Source organism: Chionomys nivalis, chromosome 1 (genome assembly GCF_950005125.1).
Source record: "Chionomys nivalis chromosome 1, mChiNiv1.1, whole genome shotgun sequence".
Taxonomy (NCBI): Eukaryota; Metazoa; Chordata; class Mammalia; order Rodentia; family Cricetidae; genus Chionomys; species Chionomys nivalis.
The window spans coordinates 40,883,204-40,900,917 of NC_080086.1; the positions used below are offsets into that span (position 1 = coordinate 40,883,204).

Here is a 17,714-nt window from a genome sequence, read left to right on the forward strand (position 1 = left end):
GGTTTGTGCTATGTGTGTGCATATTCATTGGTGTGAGTGCTGGTGCACACATGACATAGTGTTTACATGGATATATAAGAACAAACAAGCATGTTAGTACAGTCTTTTATCTTCTAGTTTGAGAAATGGTCTTTTGTTGTTTCTCATTGTATGGGTAGTCAGCAAGCTTCCCCGGATTTAGGATCCTCCCCGCATCTTGCCACAGGAGTGCTAAAATGACAGACACCTACGGCTTGTGTCCAGCTTTATATGGGTCCAGGGATACCAAAGTCACGAGTCTTGTGCTTGTATAGCAATGTTTACCCAACGAGCTATCTTTCCAACCCAGAAACTATCTTCTTTAAAATAAAGGTACCAGGTAAATAGTATATGCTAACTCAGTTTTAGGAGCTCCCTAAGAGAACAGAAGCCAGGAACAGAAAATATTAACTGAAAGAGAGGTTTCTAAATGTACACTCTAATCCTAAAACTCAACTCATAATCCTATGTAGCATTTTCCACTGCTAATTATCTTCTGGCATGTTGTATTTCCTCTCAATTAAACAGTCTTTCTCCAATGTTGCTACTACAGGGTTTTGTTAACACTAAAATAGTAGTGAAATGATTAATTTCTGGGTGCTGCCTTTAATAACGTTAATCTTGTTGAATCATTTAGAATGAATGTGACTGTCATGTGTGTTTAGGAAGACTGAAAGCAGCTTACTAGCTCTGTCATGTTACTACAGTTGATGTCTGGAGAACTATCAGATCTATCTTCCTGCGAGGCATGTGGTACATGTTTGATACTCGTTGAGAGAAGCTGTAATTACAGTATGGAAGGAGGGGAATAGAAATTCAGCTGCTTATCAATCACTCCTCCCCAACCTTCCTCCTCCACAGGAACTGACAGGTCTCTGCACAATGTACATTCCAATCATCTCTTGCCACTAACCTTAGGACCTTGTTTCAAGGCACAAGTTAGATGCTGTGAATATTTAGAATACAGCCCTTTGTGAAAACACATTTGTTTTTCTGTCCTCACCCTCTGTTTCTGTAGAAAAATACTTGGAGAAGTAAGGAAGCATGAAACAGGAACACACAGAGACACACACAAACAAACACACACACACACCAGAACTGATTTGTTTTGTATTTTCTGTTGGTGAAGTCACATTTCTGACGCAACAAACAAAATCAAAACTACTGTGGAAAAAATAGAGACAACAGATGTCTTCTGAGAACCTCAAACAAATGCTTTAAAGCTCATAAATAACTTATGCTCAAGGCTAAGGTGTACATCGCAAACCCTTGTGATATTTGGCTTTATCTTTATGCCTCTCTCATCAATAAACCTGGATAATAGATCTCACTAACCCTGTATCATTTTATTCACCAAAGGAAATTCTCTAAGATAAATGTGTATGCTAGTTTATATAATTTTACTTACTTTCCCAAACTTTTTCTAATGTTTGTCTAATGGTCATAAGTTACATTATAAAAACCATAAAATCAAATACAGAACAATTTTGATACACTTAAGTGTGTCTCTTTCTTAATGTCCACACTCTGATTGCTGCATACCATCCTTTCCTTAATAAACCCTTTGTACTGTCTGGGGCTAACTTATGTAGAAATTCTCTCAGTGGCTTAAGCCAACACAACTACATCTGAATGGGGGGGGTGTCCTTAAAGAACAACCACAGACTGCTGTTGTTTGGAGGGCTGCTTGCTGGTTCCCGGCTGCTGGGCCACGCAGCCCCGAAACTATATTATTTAAAACACTAGTTGGCCCATTAACTCTAGATTCTTATTGGCTAACTCATATGTAAATTAACCCATCACCATCAATCTATGTATTGCCACGTGGCAGTGGCTTACCAGGTAAAGTTCTGTCCAGCTCCATCAGGGCTACATTGTTTCTCTCTTGCTCCATCTCCTTTCTCCCAGCATTTGTTTAGTTTTTCCCACCTACCTAAGTTCTGCCCTATCAACAGGCCAAAGCAGTTTTTTTATTCATTAATGGTAATCACAGCATATAGAGGGAAATCCCACATCAGACTGCATGGTGCAATAGCACCCATGCCTCCTGTTGCCACTAAGTTGTGAGAATCTGAAGGCTCAATAATCTGGAATTAGTCACAGAATGAATATATATATCAAGTTATAACTATATGTAAGTAGGCATGCCAGATAGTTGGTCATACAGGAGTGAGACAGATTCCTATTAAAAAGTACTGTTAACTAACAAGAAAAATAATGAATTACAGTTTTGAAAACTCACAAGTCAAGTATCAGTTATGAAGTATGCAAATATTTAATTAATCTTCCTAAGCATCCAAGATAAGATAGGTAATACTGCTTCATTTCAAATTGGGGCAACTGAGAATCAGAGGAACATGTATAAATTTACAAAATTAAATCATTGCTGCAGTCCAGAAGAGAGACAACGATAGCCTAGATCTAGGAAATGGGAGCTGAGTCCCAGTACAATCTTAATAAGGTATTTTATGATCACTGAGCAGGATAATTAGGAATAACAATTTAAAAACTGCAAAGCTCAGTAACACTGATACACGAACAAGAAATAGAAACACCAGGAACCCTGCCTGTTATCTCTTTACCAAAGCCCTGAAAACTTGGGGAATATGTTATTCCTGACACTTCAGCAAGCTACAGAAATTCATGATTGATGAACACTCTGAGATTGCGCGAATTTCCTTATAACCTACATTTGCCTGAATATTCAAATAGAAGCCAGTTACTGAAATAAGGTTATTGAAAAGTACAATAATTTGACTAAAAGAAATAACTGCCATATTTTATGTTACCCCTCACCATGCGTGTGGCACTAATATCTGAATTTTCCAAACTACCTTTTATAATGTCATAGGAGCAGCATCACAAAAACAATGGGATTGGAGTCTCTATGCATGAGGTAGCTGAAACTCAAGATCAGAGAGGCAGCAGCAAAGAAATTGTTAAATTTCCTATCTGCAGTACTGAGAAATCAATTTTTCTTAAATCCGGCCTTTTTGTGAGAGGGAACTGGATTTACTGGGAAGAAGAAAGTAGTAGTCACCAGCCAGACACAAAGGGAGTAGACATGGAGAAGGAGAGATAAAAGTCAGCAGTCACATGACAAGAGGTAGATAAACAGATATGGGTTAATTTAAGTTATAAGAGCTAGTGGACCAAACCTAAGCTATAATATATGCTTTCATAATTAATAACAAGTCTCTATATAATTTCTGTGAGCTAGAGGTCCTAAGAAAAATCCATTTATACATCTGCTTTTACTATCTGGTCTTATAAAAATCATGGTTAACTACCTCTAACGTAGTTGCAAGTACAAGGACATGGACAAAAATCTAGAAATTTCTCAATAGAAGAATTAGATCTTATAATTTCTGATTTTGTGATTTTTGAGAGATTACTATATTTCTTTGAGTCTCATTTCCCTACACAAATAAAGTTTACACTATAATACATTGCAGAATTACTGTGAGAAATTAAGAAGTTGACAGGCTATAAACACTTATCAATAAACAATAGTTAATATGCCCTCAAGAGAAATGCTTATCATTATAAGTATTCTCATTTTACATACAAAGAACCTGAACATCAGGCACAACTATATTTGCCCAGTTTTTACAGATTAAAATTGAAAAGCTAATGTTGACTCAATTGTTCAAGAGGAAATATGAAAGGTCATTTGTTCATTGTCAGATAACTATTGAAGATCTTGCATGTTCCTGGATAGCTTTAGTGTGGGAAGTACTAGGAAACGCAATTGCTACCCTAAAGTTGCTTTAATTTTCCTTGAGAGTAGTGATTAGAACATAGTTTTCTAAGGGCTGAGACGGAGTAAAGGTAAGATACAATGGAGGCCATAATAGAAGACAGAGTTGTACATTTGGTGAGGATTATGAGACAGTTTATAGGGTTTAGAGTATGTAATTTGTGCTATCACATGGAAGGAGAGGACAACTTGAGACTGTTTTGTCAATAGCTTAGTTAAATTCTCAGAAATATCTAGCACAAGAAAACTTGTGTATGTTTGTGTGTGTGTGTGTGTATTTCAAGGTGGATATGGAGACCAGAAGTCAACATGAGGAGTCAGTATTTTACTATAGTGTTCTACTTTTATTTATTGGTTTATTGAGACAAACTCTCTCACAGAACCTAGAAATCACATTTTAGGTAGACTGGCTGGTCATCAAGCTCCTAGAATCTGTCTGTCTCTTCCAAGAACTCTACCCAACACAGGGATTATAGACATGTCTCCCAATGCCTATATTTTTACATGGATGTGGGGGGATCTAACTCAGCTGTTCATACTTACACAGCAAACACTTTACGCACTGAGTATTTCTCCAGTTCTCCAGGAAGATGTTAAAGTAAACAACATATTTCTCTATTTCCTTCAAGACTGTTACTGCACTTAAATTATCATAGCAAATAGTTTACATGATGAACAAATAGCTCTTAGAGTAACAGACAAAAGTTTATTACGACTAAGTGAAGACTTGTCTTATTGTATTCCACAACCCCAAATTACTACCTTAACTTAAAAATTGTTTTCTTTTTATAAAATTTTTAAAAATTGTCTGATAATTTAATAGATACATATATTTTGCTAAAATCAAGCCCAATTCCCAATCCTCTAATTCCTCCCTTACCTCCACCACAGTTTTTCCCTCCAAATTTCATGTACTCTTATATTCAATCCATTAATTCTACTTGTCTGTGCATGGATGTGGAACTATCTTCTGGAGCATTGATACCCTCTCAGAGGTCACATCCCTAAAGAAAACTGACTCTCCTTCCCCTAACAGCCATCAAGTGCCAATTGTTCCTCAGATTTCAGTGGGAATTTGTGACTCTCCCCTAACCATTTTGGAAATTTGACAGTCTTGACCTTGTTTAGGTGTTATGAACGAATTCATAGCCTCTGTCAGTGAATTTATTCAATGGCACTGTTATGTTTAGCAAATATTTTTTCCTTGAATGTGTTTATTACCCATGGTTCTTATAATCTTTCTATACCCTCTTCTGCAATGATGCTTGAGCCTTGGAGGTTGGAATATAATGTAGATATCCTATTCAGAGCTGAGAATGCCACAGTCCTTCATTCTCTGTGAGTTGATCAGTAGTTGATCTCTGAATTAAACATCATCTACTGCAAGAAGCCGTTTTTATGACAAGAGTTCAGAAATGTAGTAATACATAGGTATAAAGATTAAAACTCAGTTGATTTATTATATACACTTAGCATAATAATTTTAAGTTCTTCCCTAGGACCTATAGTCTATCCTGCCATAGATTTTTGAACCAGCTAACAGTACCAAGCTTAAGGTCTGTCTTGTTGAGTGAGCCTCAAATCTACTCATAAAGTAGTTAGTTATTCCTATATCATTAATGCTACCATTGCAACAGTGTGTGTATCTTGCTAGGCTAGTCATTATTATCACACACAGGCTTCACAGTTGGATAAGACTATTGATTGATATTCTCCCTCTATAGTACGCATAGAGTTTTCTGTTATTATAAAACCTGAAGAGTAGGAAGGAAATCTTCAAGCCAGTGCCATTTTGATTTTTTCATGTCCTATGATTCATAGATGTATATCTTTTAAAAATGTGACCTTTCTAAATATACCTGACGAGAACCGCTTGAGTTTCTACTTCACTACAGTATTTAATTATTTAATTTATAACATTTGAGAGGAATTTTTAGAAAATTTAAGTGTCTATATATGTATATTTGCTTACGCATGCTTGTATTATATCCCCAAAGAAGTTATCTCCCCATGAAAATCATCAAATACCCTAAATATTTAAAAGCGAAAAGTTCTCAAAAGTTTCTAAGTTTTTGTTATTATACAGATAACAAGCAGAAATTAATAGCACAGTAACTGCTATTGTTACTTTGAGATGGAGTTTCTTATTATGTATTTATTGTTTAGTTTGTGTCTCTCTATAGGTCGGGGTGCATAGACATAAGATCTCACTTACAGATTTGTTTCCAAATATGGTTCTTCAACTGAGAGGTGAGTAGCTGTGTTTTACTTCTTTTTTTTTTTAGGGGTGCAATGAACTTTATTGATGGTATTCAAGAGAGTAGGGCTCCCTAAGCCCCTCCTGCTATTCTGGGGGTCTGGGATGGAAACTGTGAGGGAGATGCTCAGTGTCAAGGGTTGAGTTAGGACAGGGACTGTTCAGCAGCCGAGGGCCTCTCTCTTGCTGTGTCCTTGCTGGGATGGGTGGTCCAGGGTGGGCTTCTTACTCCTTGGAGGCCATGGAGGCCATGAGGTCCACCACTCTGTTGCTGTAGCCGAATTCATTGTCGTACCAGGAAATGAGCTTTACAAAGTTGTCATTGAGAGCAATGCCAGCATCAAAGGTGGAAGAGTGGGAGTCACTGTTTGTTAAAGTCACAGGAGACAACCTGATCCTCAGTGTAGCCCAGGATGCCCTTTAGTGGGCCCTCTGGTGCCTGTTTCACCACCTTCTTGATGTCGTCATACTTGGCAGCTTTCTCCAGGCAGCATGTCAGATCGACGACGGACACATTTGGGGTAGGAACACGGAAGGCCATGCCCGTGAGCTTCCCGTTCAGCTCTGGGATGACTTTGCCCACAGCCTTGGCAGCGCCAGTGGACGCAGGGATGATGTTCTGGGCAGCGCCACGGCCGTCTCGCCACAGCTTCCCAGAGGGGCCATCCACAGTCTTCTGGGTGGCCATGATGGCATAGACTGTGGTTATGAGTCCTTCCATGTCAAAGTTGTCATGGATAACCTTGGCCAAGGGGGCTAAGCAGTTGGTGGTGCAGGAAGCATTGCTGACAATCTTGAGGGAATTGTCATACTTGTCATGGTTCACACCCATCACAAACATGGGGGCATCGGCAGAAGGGGCAGAGATGATGACCCTTTTGGCCCCACCCTTCAAGTGGGCCCCAGCCTTCTCCATGGTGGTGAAGACAGCGGTCGACTCCACAACATACTCGGCGCTGGCATCCCCCCATTTGATGTTGGCAAGATCTCGTTCCTGGAAGATGGTGATGGCCTTCCCATTGATGACAAGCTTCCCATTCTCAGCCTTAACTGTGCCTTTGAACTTGCCATGGGTGGAGTCATACTGGAACATGTAGACCATGTAGTTGAGGTCGATGAAAGGGTCATTGATGACAACAATGTCCACTTTGCCAGAAGTGAAGGCAGCCCTGGTAACCAGGCATCCAATATGGCCAAATCCGTTCACTCCGACCTTCACCATAGTGTCTCTGGAACGAGGCTGGCATTGCACGAAAAGAAGCGGCTGTCTCTAGAACAGGGAGGAGCAGAGAGCCTGTGTTTTATTTCTTGATCCCTGCTTTTTCTTACAGATATTTTTAAAAAACAAAAGCCTCAGCATTTATGAAAAATATGCATAGCTGCAAATTAATAAGAAATTCTGCTTATGCACCCTAAAGCAACATTAATTACAATTTGATTGGGAGGTGAAGGTCATGTTTTGAATGGAATGCTGTTATGATCTCTGTAAGTGCTCTCAGCTATTGTATTAATTTTCATCCTTGCCCTCTAGAGACATATTTTTAGAGAAATTGATTAATTCCCTCAAAAGAGGGGCTGGATTCCTAGGATTTTTTTTTGAAGGATGTGAAGACTCACAGTAAATTGATTGCATGGGAGAATTGCAAGCACTGAGTTTCCCAGCTATTCACAAAAGATAGTAGTGTAATTAAGAACATGGATCCATAGAAGAAAGGAAAAAGGTAGAGAAAGAAAGGAAAGAGGAAAGAAGAAAGGAAGGAAAAAAGGATGGAAAGAATGAAGGAAGGAGGGAGGAAGGGAAGGAGGAAGGGAGGGCGGGAGGGAGGGAGGGAGGAAGGAGGAAGGAAGGAAGGAAGGAAGGAAGGAAGGAAGGAAGGAAGGAAGGACGGACAGAGGGAGGAAAGGAAGGAAGGGCAAACAAAAGGGTGGATAAGTGGATAAGTGTGCTCACAGATAAGCAGGAAGGGCATGGATGTAAAAAATAAACTAGAAGAATAAAGGTAAGCTGTAGTGATATTTTGCTTGTATTTTAATAAATAAAGCTTGCCTGAAAATCAGAGAACAAAACAGCCCCATAGGTCAGCCTTACAGACAAGGCAGTGGTGACAAACACCTTTATTCCCAGTAGCCACACTAGTTTGTCATAAATCCAAATTGTAGTGGTATAAGCCTTTAATCCCAGTCCTGGTGAGGAATATAAGACCAGATATAAGACAACTCTTAGACAGAGTCTCATTCTAAGTTTCCTGGGGGCAGGACCACCATTTCAGACTGAGGAAGAAGTAAGAGCCAGTGGCTTGTTGTTTTGCTTTTCTGACCTTCAGGTTGAACCCCAATATCTGTCTCTGGGTTTTTACCAATCATGCTACAGCAAGCTTAATCTAACCTCTGAACTTTTAGAGATGAGAATCAAATAATTCTTAAATAATTATTATCAACTGACTGGGCCACTTGCCCTTCTATTTGTTATTGGGTAATGTGTGAGTGTGTAAATAGAGGAGGGGATTTAACCAAAGACACTCAGCATAATTAACTGTTCCCACCACCTTTGTCCCAGCCTATGGGATATACTCAGGGTCTCCCAGGAATCTTAAATTGCAGCAATAGCACCCAGTGGGTCTTCAGAGAGAAAGTCTTCACGCTGGGTGTACTAGTACACAGCTAGAAAATGTGCTGGAGTCTGCAAGTAGAGAAATGCGATAGAGTCCCCTCCAGCAAATACAGAGGGACACAGAATTCCAGGAGAAGCAGAGTAGGTATTTCTTCTTTTGTTTACTACATGTATTCTGATAGAAGAAAAAAAATCTTAAAGTTGAAACCTGCCATGGGTGACAGAAAGCAGTCAATGAAAAGTAGGCTAATGTGTTAAATATTTAATATCTGCTGATTGCTTTTGATCTCTCAATCACAGTATCCACATGAATGCCTCTATATTTTAAAAGCATTCCCCACTAGTATTTTATTCACACTCTTTTTCGAATATTAGTGTATCAAATATTCATAATGAAAATAGAAAGGCCATTGGCAGACATAATGGAAAACATAAATCATCTCTGAGGTATGCAGAGTGCAGCTGTGTGTACTTTCCCTTTCACATGCATGCACATATTTTTCAGCACATGGTTACTTTAAATATGTTTTTCTATATCCATGTACATATCAGGTCACAAGCATCAAAAGGATTCCCACAGCTTTGAAAACATTTATTTCAAATCCCCGTAAATCATCTCATGATGCCATTTACCATAAATTACCTAAAACTTTTACTGGTATTGGAACATTTGGGTTATCTTCAAATTGTTGTGATTATGAGTTACATTGAAATAATTCTCCTTCATACATAAATTTATGAACTCATCCTTGAATAAATTTCTAAAATAGTACTAATGTTTCAAATACTATGGTCATTTAAAGCCACCCCCCCAAATTAGACGACTAGGCTGCTAAATGCAAACACTAATATAAAATGTGAAATGTAGACAATTCAATTATACCCTGAGGCCCTCTTATCAGTAGAAATCCACAACTATGAGATTCTTAAGTAATTTAGAATGTCAGAAACAAAGAGCTCTAAGAATGCATCAGAAAGTTGCTATGTACAGAAAATGATGCAGGCTGTTTAGGCAGATTTGTGCTTTTGTCTCTGAGTTTGCATAAAGCTGTTGAAAGCTGAGCTCTTCTTTAATTCTGTAACAGTCATGTCAGAGCACCATGGTATGGAGGCTCAGACTGTAGTATACGGTATGGACAGTTCTCCCCATAATTCAGGTTAAGAGAATGCTTACTTGGTGCTAAGAATATTCTCATAAGTCATTTTTGAGATTTCACCTATGTTTTCAAAATACCAAATCAAGACTCAGGAAGGGAAATGGATTTCAATAGATGATCCTTATACAGGCTATAGGCCTGTACTGAGAAGAGGAGGCTTATTGAGGAAAGTGTTTCCCATGTGCCTGTGTAAACAGCTGGGAGCACTGGATCACATTTATAATCTCTGTGCTGCTACTTGGATCCGTGGATTGTGTTGGTCAACCAGTTGAACCCAAAGGATGAGTTCTGTGTTCACATAGAGATCCTTCTCAAAACAAACAAATAAACAAACAAAAAAATGTGGAAATCAATTTAGGAATATACTAGACATTAACTTTTTACTACTACAGGTGCACATATATGCTTCTGTGTGCACACACACATACACCCACTTTTCACACACACAAACACTGCATGACCAAAGCCAAAAGTTCAAAGCAGCATGCAGAACATCTTTTCCACCTAGGTTCATGATTCCTCCTGACTGTCACACAGCTCCAACTTTGCCCATTCAGATCATTTTTACTCTGTGGATGCTTAAAATGCTATATGATGGAACTTAGGTAGAACCTGTCCTATTTCTCTCATATTCAAAAAGATGTAGCATGGAAATGTAGCAGTATGTGGTTATGGGTCAACATATGAACAATAAGCAAAAAAAAAAAATCCATGAATAAATGCTTCCTATTTCTCTTCCTGGGCAGATGTGTCTAAGGGTCTTCAGAATTCTCTGGCAGAGACAGCACTCATATTTTAAATGAGACAATTGAGGCCCATCAAAAAAAAATCCAACTCAAACCTTGTTGCCTTTCTCTGCCTTCTTTAGGAAATTTCAGAGAATTAGATACCAGATGCCCTAAGGCAAGCACTTATCTCTATCTTTTTCAGAAACTGTGCTAAAAGTGTGTATCTGAATGAGTCTTACAAAACCAATAGAGAGGGAAAGTTCTAGGGGCTGTTGTGGAAACATAGTGCAGTGGAAAATTTGTGGAATCAATGAACGTAACTGTTAAGAGGACTTATAGTGATGGCAGGTTACAGATTCTGAACTGGCCATCTTTTGTAGCCAGTCAAGTGGTCCAGTGATAGTGGTAGAACTAAGTTATATTCAGTTGAGCTGTTAGCTAAGGAGATTCCATGGTGGATCACTAAGTAACCCAGACTGATTCTAGGACAGAGGGTTGCTCTCCAAACTGACAGCAGGGCCCTCTTGCTGAGGATAGCTTCCACTAAGGTCATTAAACATAGAGAGGTCAAACTGATGTGCACTTGGAGCCTTGTCTTCTACATTCTAGTTTCTTTGTCACAACAGGGTACTTTTCAGACTATGGAAAGAGAAACCTGGATACTAATCCAGTCACATAACTTTCTTTTTATAATATGTCCTGCTTGCACGATGTGTTGAAACAATAGTGGCACAGAACTTGTGGGAGTGGCCAACCAATCTCTGATTTAACTTGAATCCCACTCCATGAGGACACCCTTGCCCAACACTGCTTGAATGGGCGGGAACTGGAGACTGGATAGCCCAGAGACCTGGGGGTAGAACAAAACATAATTAGTCTAAAAAGCAAAAATCAATGAAATGATTCCTAATGATATTCTTCTATAGTCATAGAGCAGTGTCATATCCAATCATCATCAGAGGGATTTTTCTCCAGCATCAGATGGGAGCTGGTGCAGAGATTCACAGTCAGAGATTATATAGAAAAATAATCTAAATTGAAGGTTTCCATCTAGTATCTGCTATAAGAGATTGGGTAACTCCATGGAAAAGGGGAGGAAAGTCAGAAGTAATAGAGGAAAACAGGAGAACTTGGCTCACTGAATAAACTAAGCACGGCTTACATGAGCTCATAGAGACTAAAATGGTAAACACAGGGTCTGCATGGATCTGTACCAAGTCCTCTGCATATATGTTAGGGCTGTTAGCTTGGTGTTTTATAGTGTGTATATTTCTGACTCTTTTGCCTGCTCTTGAGACTCTTTTTCTCTTATTTGTTTACCTTGTACAGTCTCAATATGAGAGCTTTTTGTCTTGTATTACTATATCTTGTTTTGTCCTATTTAGTCTCTTGGAGTCCTCTTTATGAAGAGAAAACAGGGAAATGGATCTGGGGAAGAGGAGAAGTGGAGAGGGCTGGGAGGAGTGGAAGGAGGGGAAACTGTGGTTAGGATACATTGTATGAGAGAATAATCTATTTTAATAAAAATAAAGATAAAGGTGTATACCTCTTTGTTGTACAGTTTTCTTTTAACTCAATCATTGATATATTCCATCTCTGCTCATCTCAGTCTGTCTCTCTCCCTCACTGTGTCCTCCCTCTTTCTCTGTCAGTGTCATGCACTTCTCTCTTCTCCCTTCTTTCCTCCTCTCCTCCTTTGTCTTCTTTTTATACACTTATACACTTCAAATACACATACATATTTGTAATATCAATAGGAGTGGTGTACGTAGGTCTCTAGATAGGTAACCAATGAAAGAATTAAAGAGTAAAGTATAATAGATTATAAATCATTTACCAAATTTTTATAAGGTAAACCTACAAAAATTCAAAACTGTGTTCTGAAGTCCCCATGAGTCTCTAAGACTCTTCCATGGAATCCATGAATTCAAAATTATTTTCATAATAACAATAAACTGGCAATTGTAATTAGTTTGTGCATTAGCAAATGGCTGATGCTTATGGGACTTAGTACAAACCAAAATAGAAGAAATCAACATTAATAATACTGCATTTTCACCCAAATTCCCTGTCAATTTTTTTGAAAGATCAAGTTCATCTAAGACTATCCTTGAGAAAAAAACAAAAGTTGATAATCTTTACTACTGACACGTTTTTAATTTGACATATGTTGAAATATACATAAGTCCAAAAATTGGTATGTGAGATTTGTTTTGAGAGATGGCTCTTGAATAATTGTTTTCATTATCAGATGAAACAAATGCTATTTTTTACTTAAAGAAAAACAGGTGGCCTGGGTTCCCTGCAGGGGCTCTGCACCCTGCATACTGCCTCTCTCTTCTTGTCCCACCCAGCTTGCATCCAGAACCCTTCTTCCTTCTGCCCCCTTTCCTCTTTGGGCACATAACACCATCCAGCTCAGTCTGTCTGGCGCTGGGGGCAAATCCTCAGGGCAAGTAGGCAGGCAAGACTTCCTTTGTCTCTCCAGCCTGCCTGCATCAAGCAAGGTAAGGCCTTTGTTTACAAACTACCCAACCTGCAGGGAGATCTGATCTAGACACCAGGAGAGACAGCAGCTGGGTGAGTTTGTGACCTGACTGGCGGCTGCGGAAGCAGCCCTGGACAGGGAACTCTGAAGTTCCTCATCCCCAACCCTATACTCCCTGGGCTCCCTGCAGGGGCTCTACACCCTGCATACTGCCTCTCTCTTCTTGTCCCACCCAGTTTGCATCCAGAACCCTTCTTCCTTCTGCCCCCTTTCCTCTTTGGGCACATAACACCATCCAGCTCAGTCTGTCTGGCGCTGGGGGCAAATCCTCAGGGCAAGTAGGCAGACGAGACTTCCTTTGTCTCTCCAGCCTGCCTGCACCAAGCAAGGTAAGGCCTTTGTTTACAAACTACCCAACCTGCATGGAGATCTGATCTAGGTACCAGGAGAGACAGCAGCGGGGTGAGTTTGTGACCTGACTGGCAGCGGCGGAAGCAGCCCTGGACAGGGAACTCTGAAGTTCCTCATCCCCCACCCTATATTCCCTGGGTTCCCTGCAGGGGCTCTACACCCTGCATACTGCCTCTCTCTTCTTGTCCCACCCAGCTTGCATCCAGAACCCTTCTTCCTTCTGCCCCCTTTCCTCTTTGGGCACATAACACCATCCAGCTCAGTCTGTCTGGCGCTGAAGGCAAATCCTCAGGGCAAGTAGGCAGGCGAGACTTCCTTTGGTTCACTGGCCTGCCTGCACCAAGCAAGGTAAGGCCTTTGTTTATGAACTACCCAACCTGCATGGAGATCTGATCTTGGCACCAGGAGAGCCATCAGTGGGAGAGCTAATCTGGGTACCAGGAGAGCCGTCTTTGGGCACGGAGATCTGATATTGGTACCAGGAGAGACATCACTGGAGCACCAGGAGAGCTATCACTGCAGGGTGCCATCACTGGGAAAGTACATCAGTAGGCAAGGAGACCTGATCCGGTAAAAGAAGATCCATAGGGGAGCATTCGGAGAAAGAGATGGGCAGGCGCCAATGCAAGAATTCACCCAACAATCTGAAAAACTATATGAAACCACCAGAACCCAGCGACCTCACAACAGGAGGACATGAACACCTTAATCATGAAGAAGTAGATAAAATTGACTTTATGAAAGTGATTGACACCCTTAAACAGCATGTAAAAAATGCCCTTATAGAAATGGATGAGAAGTATAACAGAAAGTTTGAAGAATTGAGTAAATCAGTGAACGATACCCTAGGAAACCAAGGAAAAACAATCAAACAAATAATGGAAACAGTTCAAGACTTAAAAACTGAAATGGAGGCAAAGAAGAAAACACAAACAGAAGGCCAGCTGGACAGGGAAAATCTAGGTAAACGAATAGAGACTACAGAAGCAAGCATAACCAACAGAATACAAGAGATAGAAGAAAGAATCTTAGATTCTGAAGATACCATAGAGAAAATAAACACGCTGATCAAAGAAAACAGCAAGGCCAACAAATTCTCACCACAAAACATTCAAGAAATATGGGACACGATAAAAAGGCCAAACCTAAGAATAATAGGAATAGAAGAAGGAGAAGAAGCGCAGCTCAACGGTCCAGAAAATATATTTAATAAAATTATAGAAGAAAACTTTCCCAACCTAAAGAAAGATATACCTATGAAGGTTCAAGAAGCATACAGAACACCGAATAGGCTGGATCAAAAAAAAACATCCTCTCGCCATATAATAATCAAAACACAAAGCATACAGAATAAAGAAAGAATACTAAGAGCAGCAAAGGAAAAAGGCCAAGTTACTTATAAAGGTAAACCTATCAGACTTACACCTGACTTCTCTATGGAAACCATGAAAGCCAGAAGGTCCTGGATAGATGTACTGCAGAAACTAAGAGACCATGGATGCAAGCCCAGACTACTATACCCAGCCAAGCTTTCGTTCACTATAAATGGAGAAAACAAAATTTTCCAGGATAAAAAACAAATTTAAACAATACGTAGCCACAAATCCAGCCTTACAGAAAGTAATAGAAGGAAAATCACTAATCAAGGAGTCCAACAATGACCACAGTAACTCAGACATCTAGAGACCCTTTACCAGCACATCTCAAAGAAGGGAAACACACAAAATCTACTACTAAAAAAAAATGACCGGAGTTAACAACCACTGGTCATTAATATCACTTAATGTCAATGGACTCAACTCACCTATAAAAAGGCACAGACTAAGAGATTGGATACGAAAACAGGATCCAACATTCTGCTGTTTACAAGAAACACACCTCAACCACAAAGACAGGCACCTACTCAGAGTAAAGGGCTGGGATAAGGCTTATCAAGTAAATGGACCTAGGAAACAAGCAGGTGTGGCCATACTAATTTCTAACAAAGTTGACTTCAAACTTAAATCAATCAGAAGAGATGGAGAGGGACATTTTCTACTCATAACAGGAACAATTCATCAGGATGAAATCTCAATCCTGAATATCTATGCCCCTAATATAAAAGCACCCACGTACGTAAAAGAAACATTGTTAAAACTCAAGGCAGCCATCAAACCGCACACATTAATAGTAGGAGACTTTAATACTCCTCTCTCACCAATGGACAGGTCAATCAGACAGAAACCTAACAGAGAAATAAGAGAATTAATGGAGGTAATGAATCAAATGGACTTAACAGACATCTATAGAATATTCCACCCAAACAGGAAAGAATATACCTTCTTCTCTGCAGCTCATGGAACCTTCTCAAAAATCGACAACATACTCGGTAACAAAGCAAACATTCACAGTTACAAAAAAATATTAATAACCACCTGTATCTTATCAGATCACCATGGATTAAAGCTAGAATTCAGCAACAATGTTATCCCCAGAAAGCCTACAAACTCATGGAAACTGAATAGTCAACTACTGAACCATGCCTGGATTAAGGAAGAAATAAAGAAAGAAATTAAAGTCTTCCTTGAAGACAATGAAAATAAAGAAACAACATACTCAAACCTATGGGACACTATGAAAGCAGTCCTGAGAGGAAAGTTCATAGCACTAACTGCCCACTTAAAGAAAACGGAGAAAGCACACATTGGAGACTTAACAGCCCACCTGAAAGCTCTAGAAAAAAAAGAAGCAGACTCACCTAGAAGGGGTAGAAGACTGGAAATAATCAAACTGAGGGCTGAAATCAACAAAATAGAGACACAGAAAACAATTGAAAGAATCAATAAATCAAAAAGCTGGTTCCTGGAGAAAATCAACAAGATTGATAAACCCCTATCCAAACTAATCAAACGGCAGAGAGAGAATTTGCAAATTTAAAAGATCAGAAATGAAAAGGGAGACATAACCACAGACACAGAGGAAATTCAGAGAATCATTAGATCTTACTACAAAAGCCTGTATGCCACAAAACTGGAAAATGTAAAAGAAATGGACACTTTTTTAGATAAATACCATATACCAAAGTTAAACCAGGACCAGGTGAACAACATAATTGGACCTGTTAGTCGTGAAGAATTAGAAGCAGTTATCAAAAACCTCCCTTCCAAAAGAAGTCCAGGACCAGATGGTTTCAATGTGGAATTCTAGCAAAACTTCCAAGAAGACCTAATACCTATACTCCTTAAGGTATTTCACAATATAGAAACAGAAGAGTCATTGCCAAATTCCTTTTATGAAGCTACAGTAACTCTGATACCAAAACCACACAAAGACCCAACCAAGAAAGAAAATTACAGGCCAATCTCACTCATGAACATCGACGCAAAAATCCTCAACAAAATTCTGGCAAACCGAATCCAAGAACACATTAGAAAAATTATCCATTATGATCAAGTAGGCTTCATACCAGAGATGCAGGGCTGGTTTAACATACGCAAATCTATCAATGTAATCCATCATATAAATAAACTGAAAGAAAAAAACCATATGATCCTTTCATTAGATGCTGAAAAAGCATTTGACAAAATTCAACATCCCTTTATGATAAAAGTCTTGGAGAGATTAGGGATACAAGGGTCATACCTAAATTTAATTAAAGCTATATACAGCAAGCCGACAGCTAATATCAAATTAAATGGAGAGAAACTTAAAGCCATCCCACTAAAATCAGGAACACGCCAAGGCTGTCCACTCTCTCCATACCTCTTCAATATAGTTCTCGAAGTTTTAGCAATAGCAATAAGACAACATAAGGGGATAAAGGGGATTCAAATTGGAAAGGAAGAAGTTAAACTTGCATTATTTGCAGATGATATGATAGTGTACATGAGCGACCCCAAAAACTCCACCAAAGAACTCCTACAGCTGATAAACGCCTTTAGTAATGTGGCAGGATACAAGATCAACTCCAAAAAATCAGTCGCCCTCTTATACACAAAGGATATGGAAGCAGAGAGGGAAATCAGAGAATCATCACCTTTCACGATAGCCACAAAAAGCATAAACTATCTTGGGGTAACTCTAACCAAGGAAGTGAAAGATCTATTTGACAAGAACTTTAAGGCATTGAAGAAAGAAATTGAAGAGGATACCAGAAAATGGAAGGATCTCCCTTGCTCCTGGATTAGGAGGATCAACATAGTAAAAATAGCAATTCTACCAAGGGCAATTTATAGATTCAATGCAATCCCCATTAAAATCCCATCAAAATTCTTCACAGATCTTGAAAGGACAATAATCAACTTT

At 39.3% G+C, this 17,714-nt stretch overlaps 1 pseudogene; it reads right to left on the minus strand.

Moving 5' to 3' along the window:
- Positions 1–6,203: 6,203 nt before the first annotated feature.
- On the minus strand, positions 6,204–7,263 carry LOC130872403 (glyceraldehyde-3-phosphate dehydrogenase-like; annotated as a pseudogene).
- Between the last annotated feature and the right edge of the window lie 10,451 nt (positions 7,264–17,714).